Raw genomic sequence first — 23,008 nt, 5'->3', positions numbered from 1 at the left:
AGTTCATGAAATGAAAACCTTTGTTCTAGCATCTTTCGTTAATTGCTTTGCCTTCTATTTTTTTTTTCTTTCTCAGATATTTTTTTTGTTTCTTCATCAAATATGGTTGGCACGGAGATGAAATTGAGATTCACGTTATCTTGAATAGTTGAATGTTTTTTCATGAACTATATGGATTGCCTTCAAATTCAGTTGCTCTTCAGGACATCATCCATATGGAAAGTTGTTTATATGCTCTCCGGTGGGCTTATCTTGCCTGGTTTGAGTATATGATGAGATCCATCTTATGTTGCCTAGCCATCCAGATGCATTAACTAGATGGCTAGGATCAACAGAGGATCCTTTGGCATCATATATCATAGGATATGATCCTTTCCAGGGTACTACTGTTCAGTTTCACATGGTTTTGCTCAAGTTGGTGCATGAAAAAATGATCATGCAAAGTCTAAGCACAAAAGGAGAAAAAAAAAACAAGGAGAAGCCTTCTGGAGTACTGCAGGAGTGCCTTTGTGGAGCAATGGTTGGACGCACACTCTGCATGCAAAATGAATTTTGCCACATGAATTCCTTAGGAATAAATGTGTATTCATCTTCTCTCACAAACCATATGGTTAATTATGTTAATGCTGCTTTTTGTATCTAGAACGGTGTTGTACACTGTGATGTTGCATGGATGGTTTGGAGCTTGGGTTGATTTGGCAAATAAGGACTTGAAGATATGGACTCACCCCAAGATGGCATCAAAGCCAAGTTTTAGGGCATCATGACTGAGTTGAGGGAGTGGTTCAACACTTCCAAGTACATGCCCTATTGCTTGGAGCTTCCAGTGTTTAGAAATTATGATCATGATCTGAATTCATGGTCGGTTGTTTGAGACAAGGTTAATGGTGTCATTGACCAAAAGGTGACACACAGCATTAAGATTGTATGGTATTATTTCAAGGTTTTGAATCATGTGGAAACTTGACTTATTTTTTGCTGGAATCCATGACTAATGCACCACATAGTATGATTCTAGAATAAAAAAGCTTAATGGAAAAACTACTCATGTTGGAATTTTTTTTATCAAGTTTTATTTGATTAGTTAAGATTTGTGGAAGGTGGTTAAAGGACCAAATATCACCTGATGGCACGGAGCATATTGAATCAAAAAAAAAAAAGTGGAGGATCAAAAGCAAGAAGGCTATGTTTGTGATACAAGCATTGGTAGAGAATAATTTTCATATAAATATTAAAGATAAAGAGGTTTCAAGAAAACTTAGGATATTCTTGCACATTTGTGTTGCAAGAAGAACAAACCAAAATTACAATTCATAGAGAATGATATTGGCACTAGAAAACTGGGTAAGCTCTCTATTTATCAAAATTTTTGAAAGGCTAAGAAGTTGTTTGATGAGTTGGTCACATTGGATGAAATTTCTAAATATAATGGAGATAAGAAGGTTGTCAAGTGCATATTTATTGACTATGATGTACAATAGAATGGTTGGAGATGCATTAAACCTATTACTTGTTAAGATGGATGTAATCTTATATGTATATATAATTTGCTATTTATATAAAATATATATTATATATAATCTATGTCACAGGGATTCGGCCAGCTGGGTGCCACACCCGCATTGACGCGATGCGATGCGGCACCCGGTGCAGTCAAACCAACATTGGGTGCGGTCAACGCACCCAGGGTCATAAGTGTCCAATTCTGGACTTAAAAAAAAATTCTCGATGAAATGGGCTGGGAGGGGGATTAGGGAAATTTTTTTGCCCCCCCCCCCCACCCACATGACGCATCCTCTTCTCTGTCTCCAATCCAACAGTGCGGCGACTCCGACGCGACAATTCCTGCAGCGCGAGGTATGTCTCCTTCATTCTCTCTCTCTCTTAATCTCTCTCCCCTCGTCTCTCTCGCTCTTCTCGGCTAAACCCCCACCCCGCCTCTCTCTCTGTGTACCTTTCTCTCTGTAAAAAATAAAATTGTATTCAAATACCCGATAAGGGTATTTTTGTCTTTTATCATATAGTACAATCCACTAGGGACTGAAATGTAATTTAGCATTGTTTTAAATAAACTGCCCAACAATCATATTTATGACTGTTAGGCACAACAGTCAAAATATGACTGTTGGGAGGCAGTCCAACTAGACGTTGGACTGCCACCCAACAGTCATAATAATGACTGTTGGAAGGCAGTCCAAAGAGCTGGACTGCCTCCCATGTGTTGGAGTGAGGCTCTATACTCCCTTGTTATTCCTTAATGCTTTTAGAAGCATTTGAGGGTTTTCTCTAGATTTTTTTTTCCATCTTATAGGCTTGTATGCCTCTTGTGCTGTTTGGTATTTTTATCTCTTTTAAGATTGTATTTGGTTTATTAGTGACCAACCTTAACTGAGTTTATTAAAGCCCTTTGTTGGCATTGTGTTTGTTTCACTATTGTTTCATTGTACCTTGTTTCATTACATGGTATCAGATTTAGGCTCTTAAAAGAAGGAGAATCTCGTGAAGGAAGTGTTCTTTGATCATTGATCATTCTCTATCTTCTCCATTCTAAACTCAAGTATTCATTATGGGAGAAAGATAGTCCGCCACCGTCATCACCTACAAACTCAATGAAAACAACTACTTGATGTGGGCGACGACTATGGAGAATCATATCAAAGGAAAAAAATTGTGGGGTTTTGTTAGTGGTTCTACTAGTGAACCACAACTCAAATTGATTAGAAGAGAAGGAGATCAAGTCAAAGCCTTGTCCGAAGAAGAAAAAGAAAAAGCCTTGGAAGAATACCAAAATAAATTGGAAGATTGGGAGGCAAGCAATGCAAAAATACTCTCATGGCTTATGAATACCATGGAGTTCAAGATCGCCACCAATATCATCAAATTCAAGAAGGCATATGACGCATGAAGCTTTCTATGAAGTACCTTTATCCAAAAGGACATGGCTAGACTTTATTATTTCCAAGATAAGGTACGTAATTCAAAACAAGGAGATAAAAGTGTAAGAGATTTTTGCGGTATTTTATCTCCTATTTGGGATGAATTAGCCATGTTGGAACCAAAATGGGAAGGTTCGGCTATTGATATGAGAAGGACCCAAATCGAAAGAGAAAATATTTTCTCTTTTCTTTATGGCCTTCGACCGGAATTTGGCCTTCTTCCTTACTTCACAGGACCACTTCTCCTTCTATAAGTGAGGCCTTTACTCAAATTTGTCAAGAAGAGACGAGACTTGAAATGCACAAGTCTAATGATGAGGTCCTTGGCATGGCAAGACCCGACAATTTTGTGAAAACATATAAACCACCTCACTTTGAGAAGAAGTTCAATGGGGAAGGACACAATGGAGGAGGATACAAAGGAAAAAATATTTGTCATCATTGTAAGGAACCCAAACATATAAGACCAGAATGTCCCAAATTTAAAAAGGTGGCCGTCTTAAGTGAAGAACCTCAAGAATCAAGAAAAGGGGGCAACTTCAATGAATTAAATCTTGCTCAAATAGCAGAAGCCGTCTCACAACTTCTTAAGGCTACACCTTCTACATCCGGAGCTGCCATCTCTTCCTCGTCTCCTCCAGGTAAGACCTCTTGGATTCTAGACTCAGGTGCTTCTTTCCACATGACTCATAATGAGTCTCTATTATCCGATTGCACTAAATCATATTTCTCATGTGTGTCAACTGCCGATGGTATCTCTTTAGAAGTCGAAAGCTTAGGAAACCATGATGATATTTCAAAAAAATTCTTTGTTCCAAAAGTGAGAGTCATTCCCAGACTGGATTTAAATCTTTTTTCGGTCTCTCAAATTATTGACTATGGTTGTAAAGTATTCTTCTCATCTAAGGCGTGTTGGGTGCAGGATCTCCAGTCAGGGAAGCTGATTGGGCAAGGCCATAGACGAGGAGACATTTACTATATGGATTTCCTGTGTTTACCAAAATACTCGTTTTGTAATCATGTCAAAGACATTAATATAGATCTTTGGCATAAAAGATTAGGACACCCAAGTATATCCAAATTATCTCTTTTTCCATTTTTGAAAAAAATTTGTAAAGATAAAAAATTTGTATGTGAAGATTGTATACTTGGAAAAATGCAAATGATACCTTTTGGGTTTAGAACCTTTGTGACTCATAAAATTTTCGAATTAGTGCATTCGGATGTGTGGGGTCCCGCTCCTGTTATGTCAAAAGGTGGTTATTCGTACTATGTTACATTTATAGATGATTTTAGTAGACATACTTGGATTTACTTTCTAAAACTCAAATCCGAAGTTTTTTCATGTTTTAAAAACTTTCATAATTTAGTTAAAAATCAATTTAAAACAAATATTAAAGTCTTCCGTTCTGACTCTGGGGGAGAGTTTCTTTCAAATGAATTTTAATTATATCTATAAAGGCATGAAATTGTGCATCAAAAATCATGCCCTAGGACACCTCAACAAAATGGGATTTCTGGAAGAAAACATCGTCATATCATTGAAACTACTAGAACTCTACTTATTTCAAAAGAAGTTCCAAAGCAATTTTGGGCTGAAGCTGCCCTAACCGCAGTCTATCTAATAAATAGAATGCCTTCTCAAACTTTGGAAAACAAGTCTCCTATTGAAAAACTCTTTAAAATTTCTCCTGATTTAAAAAGGCTGAGGGTATTTGGTTGTAAATGCTTCGTGCTTCTTGAAAAATATAGCAAACTCTCTCCTAAAGCCATAAAATGTGTCTTTCTTGGTTATGCTGATAACAAAAAAGGATATCGATGTTATGATAAAACACATGATAAACTCTATGTTTCTAGAAATGTTACCTTTCTAGAAAATGACAATGGATTTGATTTTGAAGTTCCTAAGGAAGAATCCGAGTATGCTTTCTTATTTGATTTGTTACCCAATAAAGGTAATCAACTAACAAACACTGAAGAAACTAGTGTTAGAAGGTCAAAATGAACACATAGGCCTCCAAGTAGGTTTGTCTCATACGAATCCTTCTTACCAAACTACAGGGCATGTCTTTTAGCCATTCATTCCTATCATGAACCATCCAATTATAACGAGACCAAAAATATAAACGAATGGGTTGAAGCCATGAAAATTGAATTAGATGCATTACACAAGGCTCACACTTGGGCAATTCAACATCTTCCTATCGGAAAGAAGACAATAGGGTGTAGATGGGTGTTTAAAATTAAAACAAAAAGTGACGGGTCTCTTGAGAGCTATAAAGCAAGACTTGTTGCAAAAGGATATTCTTAAGAATATGGTATAGATTATGAAGAGACCTTTGCCCCAGTAGCTCGTATGACTACAATTAGAACTCTAGTTGCTATAGCATCCATTCGAAAATGGCCGATATATCAGTTAGAGGTTAAAAATGCATTCTTGAATGGAAACTTAAATGAAGAAGTATACATGGATCCTCCCCCTGGTCTGTCTATTGAAAAGGGCATGGTTCTTCGTCTTCAAAAAGCCCTATACGGGCTTAAACAAGCCCCTAAAGCATGGTATGATCAGTTCAGTGGTACGATATTAAAACTTGGATTTAAATATTGTTACACTGACACTGCTCTTTTTGTGAGATCTACAGGTACCTCATTGATCATTCTTCTTTTGTATGTTGATGATATGATCATCACAGGGAATGATCAAAAGGAAATTGAAGATATTAAAATTTTGCTTAAAAAAATCCTTTGATATGACTGATCTTGGTTTTTTGAGATACTTTTTAGGAATTGAAGTAGCCTACTCACCAAGAGGATACATTTTATCTCAAATCAAGTTTGCAGCTGATACTGTTGAGCATTCAAGAATTACTGACACAAAATATGCTGATACTCTTGAAGTAATAAATGTGAAAATGCGAGCTGAAGATAAAGTATTATTAGATGATCCAACCCCTTATCGACAACTTATTGGATCGTTGATGTACCTGTCCATTACAAGGCCATATATTGTGCATGCCGTACATTCTGCAAGTCAATTTCAACATGCGTCCACAACCATCCACATGAGTGCAATATTAAGAATAGTTTGATACATCAAGAAAACTACATCTAAAGGACTATTCTTATCCTCTTCCTCATCTTTAAGTCTTATTGCTTACACTGATTCTGACTGGGGAGGAGATTCCAATAACCGTCACTCAACTACTGGCTTTTGTGTGTTTTTAGATGATTCTCTCATTTCTTGGCGATGCAAAAAATAACAGAAAGTGTCTTTATCCTCTACGGAAGCTGAGTACAGGGCAATGGCTACCACAACCACTGAAGTTGTGTGGATGAGAGCACTACTTTCCGATATGGGTGTTGATGTCTCAGAACCTTCAAAGCTATGCTGTGATAATAAAAGTGCCATCTATATAGCCAACAATCACATATTTCACGAGCGAACAAAACACATTGAGATAGATTGTCACTATGTTCGCGAAGAATATTTGAAGGGGACTATTACATTGCCATATGTCCAGTCCGAATTTCAGATTGCAGACTTCTTCACCAAAGCTCTTCCACTGCCACGATTTTTGTATCTTCTTAGCAAACTTTTCGTGATTTCCCATAAGTTTGAGGAGGGGTGTTAAAAATAAAATTGTATTCAAATACCCGATAAGGGTATTTTTGTCTTTTATCATATAGTACAATCTACTAGGGACTGGAATGTAATTTAGCATTGTTTTAAATAAACTGCCCAATAGTCATATTTATGACTGTTAGGCACAACAGTCAAAATATGACTGTTGGGAGGCAGTCCAACTAGGCGTTGGATTGCCACCCAACAGTCGTAATAATGACTGTTGGAAGGCAGTCCAAAGAGCTGGACTGCCTCCCATGTGCTGGAGTGAGGCTCTATAAATAGAGCCTCACTCCCTTGTTATTCCTCAATGCTTTTAGAAGCATTTGAGGGTTTTCTCTAGAGTTTTGTTTTTCCATCTTATAGGCTTGTATGCCTCCTGTGCTGTTTGATATTTTTATCTCTTTTGAGATTGTATTTGGTCCATTAGTGACCAACCTTAAGTGAGTTTATTAAAGCCCTTTGTTGGCATTGTGTTTGTTTCACTGTTGTTTCATTACACTCTCCCCTCTCTGTGTAACATGAATGATGATGATGGTCTTAATTAGGGATGACAGTGGGGTGGGGCGGGGCGGGGTGGGGGACAAGGTCTCCACCCCCGCCCCTCCTCAAGATTTTATCCTCCACCCCCGCCTCAATCCCCGACGGGGATGGATTTTATCCTCCACCCCCGCCTTCATCCCCGTTTCATGTCCTCCATCCCCAATTCAAACGGGGATGGGGCGGGGCGGGGCGGGGATATTGCGGGGAAAAGTGGTTGGGATGGGGATGAGGCGGGGATCGTGGCGGGGACGGGGCGAGGCGGGGAAAATTTCACGTCCATCCTCGCTTCCATCCCCGGACAGGGATGGATTTTAACCTTCGTCCCCGCCTCCATCCCCGTTTCATACCCTTCATCCCCGGTCCAAACGGGGCGAGGCGGGGCCCCGCTTTCCCCCGGTCCACTGCCATCCCTAGTCTTAACAGCTTTATTGTGTATATTTTGCATTAATTACCGGTATATATTTCTTCCACCCTTTCTTGCTTATTTTCTTTCATTATGTCTATGTTTTTGAAGTTGGTGCATGTTTCGGTTGTAATATGCTGTCAACTGATTCTTCATGGTGGTAGGTGTAATACATGAGGGGTCAATGGTCATTCGAAAAAGGAAATGTGCTTGTTAATGCATAAGCTTGAAATATGACTATGCAGTAGTGATCCTATCCAGAAATGCAATATTTATAGTGGAGAATGGACCATTTTTTACTGCAGGATGATAATCCTAGTTAATACCATTCATTAAGACGTGAAAGTCTGAAACTACTTTGGACCTTGTGAATAGAATGATTTTCCTAGGATTGCCATTCGCAGAAGCATTGAAGAAGAAGAATGCATGCAACATGTTATACACGTCGAAATGTTAATAGGATAAAATTGTTGGTTTTATCCAGTGGATGGTCCAACTATTTGATGTGAAAGTCTGAAATTTTGTAGTTGATTAAAAAGTACTAAATTTTTTTGTCTCATTGTGCAAAAAATGTCAATTTAAAAGCCTTAGAAGAAAGTGCTCACATTATATGCAGCGGCGCTGATAGCCACCCATCTTGGCATTTCTCGAGATGGGCATGGTCTCTATCTTAAGAAATGTTAAGATGGGTGGCTGTCAGCAGCGACAACAATGCTGCATCATGCAGTGCTACTGCATAAAAAATGCTCTCTAAGAAAAATATAGATCTTTATGATTAGTTGGTTCACTCAATAGAGGGATTTCAATTGATTGTGCTTCTTTTGGGTACTGATTTTGTCAAATTTTTTAATTATTCATGTGAACACAAGTGAAAGATCCTTTTTTTAGTTTTTGTTTATCATGTTTTTATTATTGCTAAAACACAATTTCACGTACTATATTTTTAGAAGAAAGGTCATACAAGCTTTGTAAGTTTGTTACTGTGAATGCATCCAAATGTATAACTTATTGACCTTGCACTCAATATTATTAATCTTGATTGTGTGTATAATTGATTTTAATATAATATTTTTTTTGTTTTCAGGACAAAAATGACGGATAAAGGGAAAGGACTTGTGTCATCCTCATTTCCACATGTAAGTTCTACTGCTAGTGTTGCTGTAGTGGTAGTGGGAGTGTTGATTCAAGTTCGTTAGTTGCAACATGTGACGATGGGGGTGAAAGTAATATAGACTCTTGAGAAAACTTGTTTTTCCCTGTATGTTTTTCACAGAGAGACCGAGTGTATATATATGCAAAGATCGTTAGATCAATGAGATTACCAAATACAATAAAACACAATACAGATAAACGATAGAGACTGATTTTTAATGAAACTGGGCTCTATCGTTTATCAGAAACGATAGAGCTGATGATTGTGGACTCTTCACGTTATGCCTGGTTCAAATCTTCTCAGAATTTCTACTGGCTCCCAGAGCATTCTTGTCTTTCAATGAATTCAAACTTTTGTTATTGTTGAAAATTGGTGTTCTAGACTGAACCGACTCTGCGTTAACTTTGTCTTTATCCTTATCAATCACATGCATATTTCTTATGTTTTCGGTAAGCTTATCTTTATCCTTATCATGCCCCTGCAAGCTCAATGTGGGGTCAACAACGTTGAGCTTGTTACGGATAATAGTAAAACGTGAGGCTGGTAGAGGCTTGGTGAGGCCATCAGCAAGCTGATCGGCGGAGTTTGCAAACTGCACATGAAGATGTCCTTTTTGCACATGGTCACGTACAAAATGAAAATCAATTTCCACATGTTTGGTGCCCTCATGAAAACAGGATTAGCCGCAAGATATAATGCTCCCAGATTATCACATCAGAGAGTAGGTGGAGAGAAAGGAACAAGTCCAAGCTCATATAGAAGAGATTTGAGCTAAAGAAGATCAACAACAACACAAGCTAAGGACTTGTATTCAACTTCAGTACTGGACCAGGCAATAGTTCTTTGCTTGCGGGAGGACCAGGAGATTAAATTTGAGTCAAGAAAAACTGCAAAACCGCTAGTAGACTTACGATCATCAAGACTGCCCGCCTAGTCAGCATCAGAAAAGGCACTGAGATGTAGAGAAGAGGACCGTGCGAGAAACGTGCTATGATGAATGGTTGCCTTGACATAGTGAAGGATGCGTTTGACAATAGACCAATGTGTAATAGTAGGTTGATGCATAAACTGACATACCCTATTTACTGCAAACGCAATATCGGGCCAGGTGAATGTACGATATTGGAGTCCGCCAACAATTCTACGATATAAAGTAGAATCATCAAAGAGAGTAGCATCATCCTTAGATAGCCGAGAGGTGGAGCTTAATGGCGTGGTGATGGGCTTAGCGCCAGCCATAGAGGCACGCTGGAGTAACGTAAGAGCATATGTGCGCTGGCTGAGAAAGAGCCCAAAGGGTGCATAAATAACTTCAATGCCCAAAAAATAATTTAGCTTCCCAAGATCTTTGATGGAGAAGGCAATGCTGAGGCACTTAATTAATTCTTGAATAGCAAGAGAAGAATTGCTAGTAATAATAATGTCATCAACATAAACAAGTAAATAGATAACCAGGCCACGGTCTTGGAAAATAAATAATGAAGCATCTGAGAGTGAGATACGGAAACTGCGGGACATGAGATAATAACTGAGGCGCTGGTACAATGCACGCAGAGCCTGTTTGAGGCCATACAAAGCCCTGTCAAGTTTGTAGACATACTGAGGGCAAGAAGGATCAATAAAACCAGGAGGTTGTGTCATATAAACGTCCTCAGAGAGGAGACCATTAAGAAAAGCATTATTAAAATCCAACTGATGAATCAACCAGTATGAAGAGACGGTAAGCGCAAGAACAACACGAATGGTGGTAGGCTTTACTACAGGGCTGAAAGTCTCAAAGTAATTGACGCCCTTTTCTTGATGAAACCCCTTAGCAAAGAGATGAGCTTTATAGCGAGCAACAAAACCATCAACATGTCGTTTAACTCGAAACACCCATTTGGAGCCAATAACGTTATAATGTGGAAGAGGAGGGACAAGATGCCAGGTGTGATTAAGTTTAAGAGCATTGAATTCATCAGTCATGGCCCTACTCCACTTGGGATCAAGATTTGCTTGCTTGAAGGAGGTCGATTCGGTTGGGAGGAGAACAATGCTAAAACAATCAAGGGAGATGGGATAGCGAGTCGAGAGGAAAGCACGAGGCTTAAGGGAGTTGGTCATAGAACAAGTGACCATGGGATGAGTGTGATCAACCGGCCGATTTTCAACATATGTGGGTATTGGAGATGAGGAGATAGGTGGGTCTGGAACAGGGAACGGAGTGGGAGGAGCACTAGAAACGGGAGAAATCGGGCGAGCCGAGTCATCCGGGGGGGGGGGGGGGCATCGATTGAGAGGAGAGAAGAGGAGGGGGGAGGGAGAAGGACACAGTTAGTGAGGCCCCAGTCAGAAAGAGGAGGAGAGGAAGAAGCGGGCTATGGTTCATTACCAGTAAGGGACTCATCAAAATAGACATGAAGAGAGATATGTGTGATTGTGAGAGGGATCATAGCACAGATATCCCTTGTGGCAGGAGGCAAAGCCAAGAAGAACGCACGGTGAGGTTTTGGGTTGAAATTTGGAGGCGCGATAAGGTGTTAAAAGTGGATAGCAATGGGCACCGAAGACACGGAGATGGCTGTAATTGGGAGGTTTGTGAAAAAGAAGTTTGTATGGGGTCTTACAATTTAGGACAAGGGTTGAGAGACGGTTAATGATGCAAGTAGTAAAGCGGAAAGCATCAACCCAGAAAGAATATGATAGAGAAGAGGTATGCAAAAGACTGAGCTCTATTTCAACATGTCGATGTTTGCGCTCAGCAAGCCCATTTCGTTCCGGTGTGTGTGGGCATGAAAACCGATGCAATATGCCATGTTCCTCTAGAAAGCTGTCAAACTCATGACTAGTAAACTCTCCACCATTGTCAGTTTGAAAAGAGCGAATAGGTTGTTGGAGGTGCTTTTAAGTAACACTTTTGAAAGTCTTGAAGCATTCAAACACTTGAGACTTAGCATATAAAGGAAACAACTGGGAGAACCGAGTAAAATCATCAAAAATTAGAAGATAAAACCGAAAACCGTCACGCAAAGGTATTGGGGCAAGCCCCCACACATCAGCATGAAGAAGTTCAAGAGGAGAAGATGTCGAAGACAAAGATCTGTCAGAAAACGATGAGAGAGGATAGAGAGGTTCTGATGGCTGCAGAAGAAAACCCAATAGGGTATGTGGTTTTTGCTTTTCATTAAGTATACACATGTACAATAATTAGGGTACGAAAATACCCATTACATAACGTATTTTCTAGATCGTCCAAAAGGAAGTTTGTGAGCTTTACCGACAAGGCAACTCGCACAAACTTTTGTGAAATTATTTTTATTAACAAAAATACCATTACTGGAATTTAAAAAAGAAATAATTTTCTTGTTGGTGTGTCCAAGACGCTGATGCCATATGTCAAAAGAACCTGCTTTGCCTGCATAAGCTGCCACCTGCATCCAACTATCCGATTTAATTGGGTAGAGTCCCGCACTGGATTTTGGTCCCTTGAGACAAATCTTGCTTGTCTGACGATCCTTGACAAGAAATTCATAAGGAGTAAATTCAAAGATGCAATCATTGTCTTTAGTGAATTGGCTCACAGATAACAAATTCTTCATGATAACAGGAACATGAAGAACATTCTTTAGATCAAAAGAAGAACCACGAGATGTCAGAGTAAGATTACCAGTGGAAGAGATGAGAAACATCTTACCGTTGCCAACCATGATTTGCTCACCGCCATGGTATGGTGACTTATTGGAGAGTTGCTGATCATCCATGGATAGATGATTTGTAGCACTTGTGTCAGGATACCCGTAGTCATCGATGGCTTGCTGAAGTGACATAGCAGAGAAGGCTTTAAGAATATCCCAACAACTTTTAGCGGTATGGCCATGTTTGCCGCAATACTGACACGTAACAACTCCACGAGTACCTGGACTCTGAGGTACAGGATTGTTGGAGGATGGATTTGGAGAAAAATTCTACCTTGTCCTCTATCGCGACCACGATAAGAACTGCGGCCACGACCTCATCCTCTGGAGGTAGTGAAGGCCGTTTGCTGGGTTTCAGACGTTTCAAGGGGCTTATCGTGATTTAAGAGCACACATTTCTCCTGGTTGAGAAGCAAATCATAGATACCAGGGAAAGAATACAGTGCCTGATTAGTAGTGACCAATGTCATGAAGCTTTCGTACTCAAAAGAAAGACTATTCAAGGTTATTTGGACTAGGTCTTCATCCTTTACAGGATGATTGGCAGCAGCAATGGAGCTGGCAAGAAACTTTATGCGATCTAAATAAGACAGCATGTCCATATTTTCTTTTTTGATGAAAATCAGATCTTTCTTTAGGACCATGAGTCTCAAAGGAGATTGAGACCCATAAGCTTTTTATAAGATAAGCCATGCTTCACGTGATGTTTTTGTTCTCATAATTTGATCGAGAACAACTTCAAACACTGTTGCTTTAATCCAGCTGTGGGCAAGTTGGTCAAAACGAATCCAAATAGAATAATTTGAATTTTCGATTTTTCCATCATTTTTCGTGGTGATGACGGGGTCCGATTGAGGGAAAGTGCCATCGACGAATTTAAGAAGGTCCTGACTAAGTATAACGGATTCGAGTTGCGATCTCCATAATAAGTAATTGTCTCGATTCAGTTTAATCGAAACTAGACTGGCGATAACATTCCATTGAGTCACTGAAACAACAGAGAGCGATGGAGAAGCCATTGGAAACTCGTGGGAGTTGAATAGCTCTGATACCATGAAAGTAATATATACTCTTAAGAAAACTCGTTTTTCCCTATATGTTTTTCACACAGAAACTGAGTGTGTATATATATATGCAAAGATCGTTATATCAATGAGTTTACCAAATACAAAAAGACACGATACAGATAAACGATAGAGACTATCGTTTTTAATAAAATCAGGCTTTATCGTTTATTAAAAACGATAGAGTTGATGACCGTGGACTCTTCATGTTATGCTTGGTTCAATCTTCTCAGAACTTCTACTGGCTTCCAGAGCATTCTTGTCTTTCAACGAATTCTGACTTTTGTTATTGTTGAAAATCAGTGTTCTAGACTGAACTGACTGTGTGTTAACTTTGTCTTTATCCTCATCAATCACATGCATATTTCTTATGTTTTCGGTAACCTTATCTTTATCCTTATCCTTATCAGGGGGCAATGTAGGCACATGTGGATAAACTTGCAAAAACTGGAGGAGGTGGTGAAAACAATTGATTTTAATACAAGCTTTGTGAGAGAGATTTTGTTCGGTCTTACACAAGACTTAAAAACTCATTTGTTGAAGATATCAGGACATGACATTTCAGGACTCAAAAGAGTTAATGAGGTAATGCGAAGACAATACAAGAAAATACAAGATGAATACGAGAAGAGGAAGACAATGAGTGATTCTTGTGCAATTAGTATACCATTTTTTACCAGAAGATGCTAAAAAAAAGTGGATGTAGGAGGTAGAGGAACGATACAAGCATCATTCAATACATATGAAAGGGAGAAGGTGGATAGAAAAGTAGGGAGGTATTTTTATTCTAGTTCGCTTTCATTTAATGCAACTAGATATTCTTATTGGAAAGATTTAGTTACTTCACTGGCAAATTGTAACTTGAGTGACTATGTACCTCCAAGCTCAAAAAAATTACGAACGACAATTATTGCAGAAGAGTGGACAAATGTTGAGTGATTGCTAGAGATTAAGAAATATTCATGGAAACAAAATGGAGTTTTCATGTCTTTGATAGGTGGACAAATATTCCAAGGCGTCCATTGATTAATTTCATTGCTTCTTCACTTAGTAACTTAGTATTCTTGAAAGCAGTTGATATATCTAGGCAATATAAAAATGTTGAGTATTTGAAGGGATTGTTTATAGAAGTAATAAAAGAAGTGAATGATCATAAAGTAGTGCAAATCATCACAAACAACATTCCAATTTGTAAAAGTGCACCATTGAGTTTGGAGAGTGAGTATCTCATATTTTTTGGACTCCTTGTGTAGCACAAAACTTGAATATGACCTTCAAGAGCATCTGCAACCCCAAAGAAAAAGAAAATTCACCAGCATATGCTCTATGTTCATGGATTGAGGAATTAGAAAAAAATGTCAAAAGCATTAGGAATTTTGTTGTCAACCATCATCATGCTAATGATATATTTATTAGGCATTCTGATATGAAATTGTTGAAGGTTGCTGAAACACGTTTTGCGTCCATCATTGTGATGGTGAAAAGCATTAAGGAAGTGAAGAATGCTTTGGTTAACTTGGCGATTGATGAGAATTTGACATTTTATTGTGTTGATGATGTTGTCAAGGCTCAAGTAATTGATAAATTCATTGTTGATGATGAGTTTTGGGATAGATTAGTATACTTCCTTTAGTTTACGCGACCTATTTGGAAAATGTTGAGAGAAGTTGATAAGGATGTGCCCATGCTTTAGAAAGTTTATGAAATGTGAGATAATATGATTGAAAAAATACAAGTTGTAGTTTTCAAGCATGAGAAAAAAAACCCTGCATTGGATGATTCGAATTTTTTTAAAAATATTCATTCAATTTTAGTCAGAAGATGGGATAAGAGCAACACTCCTTTGCATTGCATGACATATTCTTTCAATCACAAATATTATGCAAAGAAGTGACATGAAGGTGGTGTTAGTCGTGTCCCTCCAAATTTAGACCCAGAGCTATCAAGACATAGAAATATGTGTATGGCAAGACTTTATCGAGAATCACATATTCTAAATCAAGTTACACAAGAGTTTAAAAAATTTTCATCTTCGAGATTATATGGACAAACATTAATAACAAAAGAGGAGGAGAATATAAATCCTATCACATGGTGGTCAACATTTGAATCAAAAACACCTATTCTCCAACGTCTTGTTAAATTATGTATATATAAATATATATATATATATATATATACATATACTTATATATATACATTCATATATATATAAGTATATATATGTATATATGTATATATACATAATATATCTCTTTTTCCTTTTTTGTACAAACTAAAAACCCGATAGGGGTGTTTTGGTAAATCTAGATGTACTTTTTCTTTTTTGCCTTTTTTCTTTTCTCTTTCTTTTTCCCCTTTTTCTTTTTTATTTTTACTTTTTCAGTTTTACTTTTAAAGGACCATAAGGGGCCCCACCTATCTAGTCGTTGGGGCCCCAACAATCATATTTATGACCGTTGGGGCTCCCAAGGACTAGAAGGGAGCCCCCTTTATGGTCCTCCTTTAGCTCTCCTCCTCTATATATAGAGGAGGCTCCCCCTTGTAAATGTATTGGGTTTTCACCCTTCTCTTCCTTTCTTCAATAATATCCAACTTATGACTTTAAGTCATTTTCTACTTTTGAGAGTTTTGTGTATGCACTTTTAGTGTTTGTGCTCTTGGCTCTAGTGGTCACTCTTAAGGAGTGCTTTTTGCTCTATTGGTGCTTCCGCCTCTTTTCATTACACGTCTTGTATAGAGATTGCTATCTTAGCCTGCTAGTTCATCCTGTTGTGTAAAAGAAGTTGGAGCACATATTCTCAAATCCACAATATAAAGAAAAATAAACTCACCAGCAAGTGTGTAGAGAATTTAGTATATGTTCATCCTAATCTTCGACTACTTTCGCCAACCAATGATGAATATAGGTACTAATTGTTCTCTTAGTTATTTGACTATTTTTTAGTTTCTTCATTCAAATATACTTGTATTTAATATTTTCAAATTGGGCTTATAATGCAGACAAAGATCAACCAAATTTTGGGATGTAAACCCAGAAGAGTATGACTTAGAGGGAGAACATGATTTCAACATTACAAACATGGATTTATCTGAGTCTAGTCTTCCTTCTTATGATGCATTTGATGATGAAACAAAAAATTATTAGGATCCATTACCTCATCGACATATACATTGTATAGGATATACTTTTGGTATGTAATAATTATGCATTGTTTGCTTCTTTTATTAGTATACTGTATAATTTACTTCCTTTCTACTTTACTTATTTGACTGTTTCTATAATATATTTAGGTTGATTTAATTGTAGTGTTAGTTTTTATGATGAAGAATAGAATTATAGATTGTTAATTTGATTTATTGCATGCATGATGAATTTATTTGAATGATAATTCTTTTTTATTTTATTAGTGTTACTGTTAACTATTAAAAATTATATATATACCCTACTGCACCCCCACACCCAAGTTTTTTAAAGTGTCGCATCGCCACACCCACACCTATGTGACATAGTATATAATAGTCAACTTGGGTTGACTAAGTAAACCAATGTTGACTTTATATAACCGTTGGAGAGGGCCCAACAATTATATTTCTAGCCGTTGGTTCCTCTCCAACGGCTAGAAGGGTTATTCTCTTCTCCTTTTCTCTCCTTCTTCCCTATAAATAGAGGTGGGTGTGTGCATTGTAAAGTGAGAGAGTGATGAGTGATATTAGGTATTTTTTGTGTGTTGTGAGAGTTATGCAGTGAGGCATTTATGTAATTTCTTTTTGTATTTTTTTTTGTGTTATGTATTAATGAAGATATTCATTCTATTCAATATGCTTCACCTTTGTTATTATGGTTTTGTCCAAATGCATTATGTTTGAACTCTTGGAGCTATTTTTTGGAGTGCATTGAGATCCGCTCTATTTCGTGACATGGTTTCAGAGTTTGGGATCTTGTGTAATGAAGTATTTAGAATTGTTGGAACAAAGTGCAAAAGCACATAAAAGTCCAATAGTGGACAATATAAGGGCACAAAGGCACACTATAAGCACAAAAGTGCAAGAACATTCTCTAGTTTTGGAGAGAACGATTCTTAGGAGAACCATTTTCTCTTGTTGCAAATGCGATAAAATGATTTTCTCATGGTTGTATGAGTTAATGCATCAAAAAGGAAAATAATTCCCCAACTCAGATAGAAATGGAGTCTTAGGGTCGAGGATGGAATCTAGAGAATGATTAGTGATTTTGAGCCATGTTTGTAAAGTTCTTGCAAACGTGCCCTAAGATGACTCATTACACCGGACTAGAGAATACCACACTGTTAAACTTGATTCATGGCCAAGATCATGATGTTTATTCCGTGATGTTGAGTAATCCAAAAGAATTGCTATACTAAGCATCCAAATGGAAATGAGATACCAAATTTGGAAAGCCTAGACAACGGAACTGTTCTTCCTATATATGGTCCCAGATTTCCATTGCTGACTATTGATCCTATACAGAACACTGAATAGAAAAGAGATCAAGATCAGTTTGGATGAGTTCTTTGGCAAATAGAACTCAATAGTGTAATACAATGTGATACATCGTACACTTCTATCTGTTATGTTTGTTAAACAATTTAGTAGTAGGCCATGCTTTAGAAACTAATATGATTGCTCTGTCTGCTTCTTAGATCTGGTTATTCCATATCCAAAATGAATCTGTTGAACCATTAGCATTTGTACGAATGGGCATCATACAGTAGCTGCCAAATCTACCATGGGACATGGTCAAATATATGAATATGAAAGCCAATAATAAGTGAGGTGGGGAAAGTTTGGAATTTAAGGGCCCTACACAACATGCATATGTACATTCTGATCAACTGAAGTCTATTTCCTACATATCATAATACAACAACAACAACAACAACAACAACAACAACTACGCCTTCATCCCAAAACAATTGGGGTCAGCGATATGAATTCCTACATATCATAATGCTATCCTAAAATGCTCCTGTCTTATTGAGCAAATAACCAAGGTCTTTGTCATAGTTGCATCTTACTCTATTCTCATCCAGGTAAGATGAATCAACATCTGAATGAGAAAGGCAGACCATGTTCAAGTGCCTAGTGGCTGCTAAAACTGTCCCTCTAGCTGGCATAACACTTAAAGACACTTGATCTCTGCTCCTTCAAGAGTGAATGCATAAATTCAAGGAAAGGAACATAATTAAGAAACAGCATGCCTAATATTGGCTAATCTAAATATGGCTTCATATTCAACCATAGCTTTCTCAATTTTTGATGGGTTAGGTTCCCTTTACGTTTAAGATGCAGAAGTCACATCTGTTAAGAAACCCTAAAACTGTTGCATGCAAATACTCACTTTGTCCTCTTTATGAGGAGACTTCAGCTTTCTTATCAACTAATGCTTCTTAGCCAAATAAGTCCGCCAATTCCACAAATTTTTCCTTGTACTTGATATCCATGGAAATTCTGATAATGCCCATTTGCCATATTATTATGTGGCATAATCCAACATCATTGTCCTCTGGCTTGATTTATTTTGTCCATAATAGCAACCAAGCACCTACTTTGAAGCAGAGGTTTCAGGCAAGAGGCCCAATATGAAGTGCCTGTGCTTGGTTTGTTCAACTTCACAGGATAAACTTGGAATGACTCAATAGGTGCAGTTTGTTTCCACTCAACATATGAGTCAGCTCTAACTTTCTGTTCCTATTGAATGAATGACAAATCAATTTGTTCTACAAATATGGTAAACCACAGGGCATCAATCTAAAAATTTCTGTCATCTTGTTTCAGAACCATATTTGCAACCTGCTGTTTTTACCTGGCCACTCACGGAACAACAGCTTCTTGTTTATCGTCAGTAAATGGTTATATTTCACAACCAAAGCTGCTTTTGGTCAGCCAATACTGTACCAAACCCTAACTCACTTGTGACATCCAGAAATGCATCATGTTTCTCTCACCACTACAATCCAATACTCTTGCAGATCTTAAGGTACAGTTGTCATAGTTGGCTTCTACGATGTGAGTGAAGTCCTCTCTAAGTTTTGGATATAGACAATGAGCACTGCAATTAGGCTAGGACATTGCTATAGACCATTCCAATGAAATATCTGCATATATATCTTAATTTAGACCATGGTTGCCAGTTGAGAAAGCGGGAGCAGGAAGCAATACGGGAAGCGGGAAGCAAGGCACTTTCAAAATTTTAGGAAGCGGGAAGCATGAGACCACTTAGGAGCGAATCGGGAATCGTCTCGAAAGCGACCTAGGAAGCGAACCGGAAGCAACCTAGGAAGCGAGGGGGAAGCGAAAAAATAAAAAATACAAAAAAACTGAAAAAATGGGGGAAGCGCGGGGGAAGCGTGCTTCCCATTAAAGGGAAGCACGCTTCCCATTTAAAAGTGGTGCTTCCCCGCGCGTTTCGGAAGCGTGACGTTTCGCGATTCCGAAGCGTGCTTTCCATTAAAGGGAAGCACGCTTCTCATTTAAAAGTGGTGCTTCCCCGCGTGTTTCGGAAGCGTGACGTTTCGCGATTCCGAAGCACACTTCCCCACTTACCTAGGCGCTTCCGGTAACTCTGATTTAGACTGCATTTTAGATGGATTAGTGAAACCTTGAACAATCTTCTCCCTGAAATTTGGCCTTGGTTCATTGTTATTCCAGTACCTACCCAAACTACTTTAATCAATTCTGTCCCTTCTCATCCTGTCATTTGGTGCCAGAGCAGCATGTGGTAAAACCTCATGCACAGGCTTGGCTTTAAAGATTGCCTCAATCACCTCTTATGGAGCTATTTCTTTCCATCCTTGTCATTTGGTGTCAGAGGAGGATGTGGTAAAATCTGTTATAGTCTTGGTTTGAAATGTTATTGGTCACCTCTTATGCCTTATGAGCTATAACTTCTCCTTCTCATTTGGTGTCAGTGGACACCTTCCACTTGAGTGGAGACCATTTAAATAGGTGGAAACATGCTTTTGTTTCTTTCCACTAAAATACTTGCACAAAAAACGTCTGTGAAGCTATTATTTGCACAACCTTTTCTAGCCAGTAGTTTTAGCAGAAAACTCTGGTTCATTGGGTTAGATGATATGCTTCTATTTGAGGCTCAAGAAAACAAATGTAAACATCTTTCTATGTATTTCTCACGACATCTTCTGGTTATTAGTAGTTATACACTGCCGGTCCCAAGCCCGGATAAAGGAGGAGGGTTGCGGTAGGCCTGTGACAGCCAGCATAAAAACTTTGTCATATCCTATGAAAATGAACCAATATGAGAATTTCGTTGGGGCGTTCCCTACTGAGCGACGCGCTGTACTCTCTAGGCCCGGAGGCAGTGATAAATGTGCAAGGGTTGCTAGGTCGTCGCCCAGAAGCGACGCGTCACACCGGCGCCCGGGTGTGGTGTCAAATAGGCAAGGGTTCCCTCACTTTGTTGGACGGGTGGGGGTAAAGAAGTTAGTCCAAGACCATAAAATTAGGTTAGCCACTTGGAACATAGGGTCTTTAACTGGTAAGTTGGTAGAGTTAGTAGATGTTATGTGTAGGAGAAAGATTGATATTTTATGTCTTCAAGAGACCAAATGGGTAGGTGAGAAAGCTAAAGTGATAGAACCTTGGGGATATAAGATTTGGTATACAGGAATAAATAGGAATAGGAATGGAGTAGGGATTGTTATGAGTCGTCAGTTTATAGATAATGTAGTTGAAGTCCGTAGGAAGGGTGATAGAATTTTACTTATTAAATTAGTATTAGGTACGGATATTATTAATATTATTAGTGTTTATGCACCTCAAGTAGGTTTAGATGATTCCATTAAGCATCAATTTTGGGAAGATTTAGATGGAGTAGTACAAGAGACATCTTATGGAGAAAAGCTTTTCATCGGCGGTGACCTTAATGGACATGTAGGCATTAGTAGGGATGGATTTGAGAATATCCATGGAGGCTATGGTATAGGAGAAAGAAATGAAAGTGGAGAAAGGATTTTAGATTTTTGTTTGTCCTATGATATGATCTTAGCAAACACTTGGTTTAGGAAGAGGGAGTCTCACCTAGTAACATTTAAAAGTGGGGTTAATACGAGTCAGATAGATTTTTTCCTACTTAGAAAGAGAGATAGGGGTTGTTGCATCGATTGTAAGGTTATACCAGGAGAAAGTGTAGCTACACAACATAGAGTCTTAATTTTAGATCTTAGAATTAGACAATGCCGCAAAAGGGATAGACATAGGATAGATCCTAGAATTAAGTGGTGGGCACTGAAAGGAGCTAAACAAGGAATGTTTGTAGAGCAGGTAGTTAAGGAAGTTGATTGGTGTCTCGAGGAGGATTCAGAATCAATGTGGAATAAGATAGCGGGTGGTATGAGAAAAGTAGCTAAGGAGGTATTGGGTGAGTTTAAAGGCGGTGCACCACTAGGTAAGGATACATCATGGTGGAACGAGGATGTCAAATTAGCTATTAAGGTTAAAAGAGAGTGTTATAGAAATCTAAGTAAGAGTCGTGATAATGAGAATTTGGAGAAGTATATGATAGCAAAGAAGGAAGCTAAAAAAGTTGTTCGAAACGCGAGGGCTAAGGTATATAAGGAGGTTTATGACAAGTTGGATACCAAAGAAGGCGAGAAGGATATTTATAGGCTTGCAAAGATGAGAGATAGGAAATCGAAGGATTTGGGTATGGTTAGATGTATCAAAGATGAAACGCAAAGGGTTTTAGTCAAATATGAGGAGATTAAGGAGAGATGGAAAGATTATTTTGATAAGCTATTTAATGATAGTCATGCTCAAGATCTTGGAGACTTCTCCATTCCTTTTCATGAGATAAATCGTGACTTCATGCGCAAGATTCAAAAGAAAGAAATTGCAGAGGCTTTGAAGAAAATGAAATCAAGAAGGGCAGTTGGCCCAGATGGTATACCTATCGAGGCTTGGAAATGCTTGGGAGAGAAAGGTTTAGAATGGTTGACAAATCTTTTTAACTTGATTTGGCGAACAAATAAGATGCCTAATGAGTGGAGGAAGAGTACTTTGGTGCCTTTATATAAGAATAAGGGTGATATACAAGATTGCACAAACTATCGTGGTATAAAACTCATGAGTCATACTATGAAACTTTGGGAGAGGGTGATTGAGTCTAGGTTGAGGAAGGTTGTCATGATATCGGAGAATCAATTTGGTTTTATGCCTGGAAGATCAACTATGGAAGCTATACATCTTCTTAGACAACTTATTGAAAGATATAGAGAGAGGAACAAAGATTTGCATATGGTTTTTATTGATTTAGAGAAGGCATACGATAGAGTACCTAGGGACGTTCTCTGGTGGACAATGATGAAGAAAGGTGTTTCTCTCAAGTACATTAGTATAATTAAAGATATGTATGAAGGAGTAGTAACCAATGTCCGCACTTGTGGAGGGGTGACAACCAATTTCCCGATAACGGTTGGGTTACATCAAGGATCTGCTTTAAGCCCTTTCCTATTTGCGATAGTGATGGATGAGCTTACGAGATCAATTCAAGAAAATGTACCGTGGTGTATGTTGTTTGCTGATGATATTGTTTTGATTGATGAGTCTAGAGCTGGGGTTAATGCTAAGTTAG

At 38.3% G+C, this 23,008-nt stretch overlaps 1 long non-coding RNA gene across 1 annotated transcript in view; it reads left to right on the top strand.

Moving 5' to 3' along the window:
- LOC149846477 (uncharacterized) overlaps window positions 1-23,008 on the top strand; it is a 31,683-nt gene that overhangs the window by 442 nt on the left and 8,233 nt on the right. The window contains exon 2 of the long non-coding RNA XR_016430533.1: window positions 8,589-8,640. This is a non-coding gene — a long non-coding RNA (uncharacterized LOC149846477). The remainder of the gene's footprint in view (window positions 1-8,588; window positions 8,641-23,008) is intronic.

This window comes from Nuphar pumila, chromosome 2, assembly GCF_984573655.1.
Source record: "Nuphar pumila chromosome 2, dmNupPumi1.hap1.1, whole genome shotgun sequence".
NCBI lineage: Eukaryota > Viridiplantae > Streptophyta > Magnoliopsida > Nymphaeales > Nymphaeaceae > Nuphar > Nuphar pumila.
The sequence above is the reverse complement of the archived record's forward strand: the minus strand, read 5'-3'. Positions and strand labels throughout refer to the sequence as shown.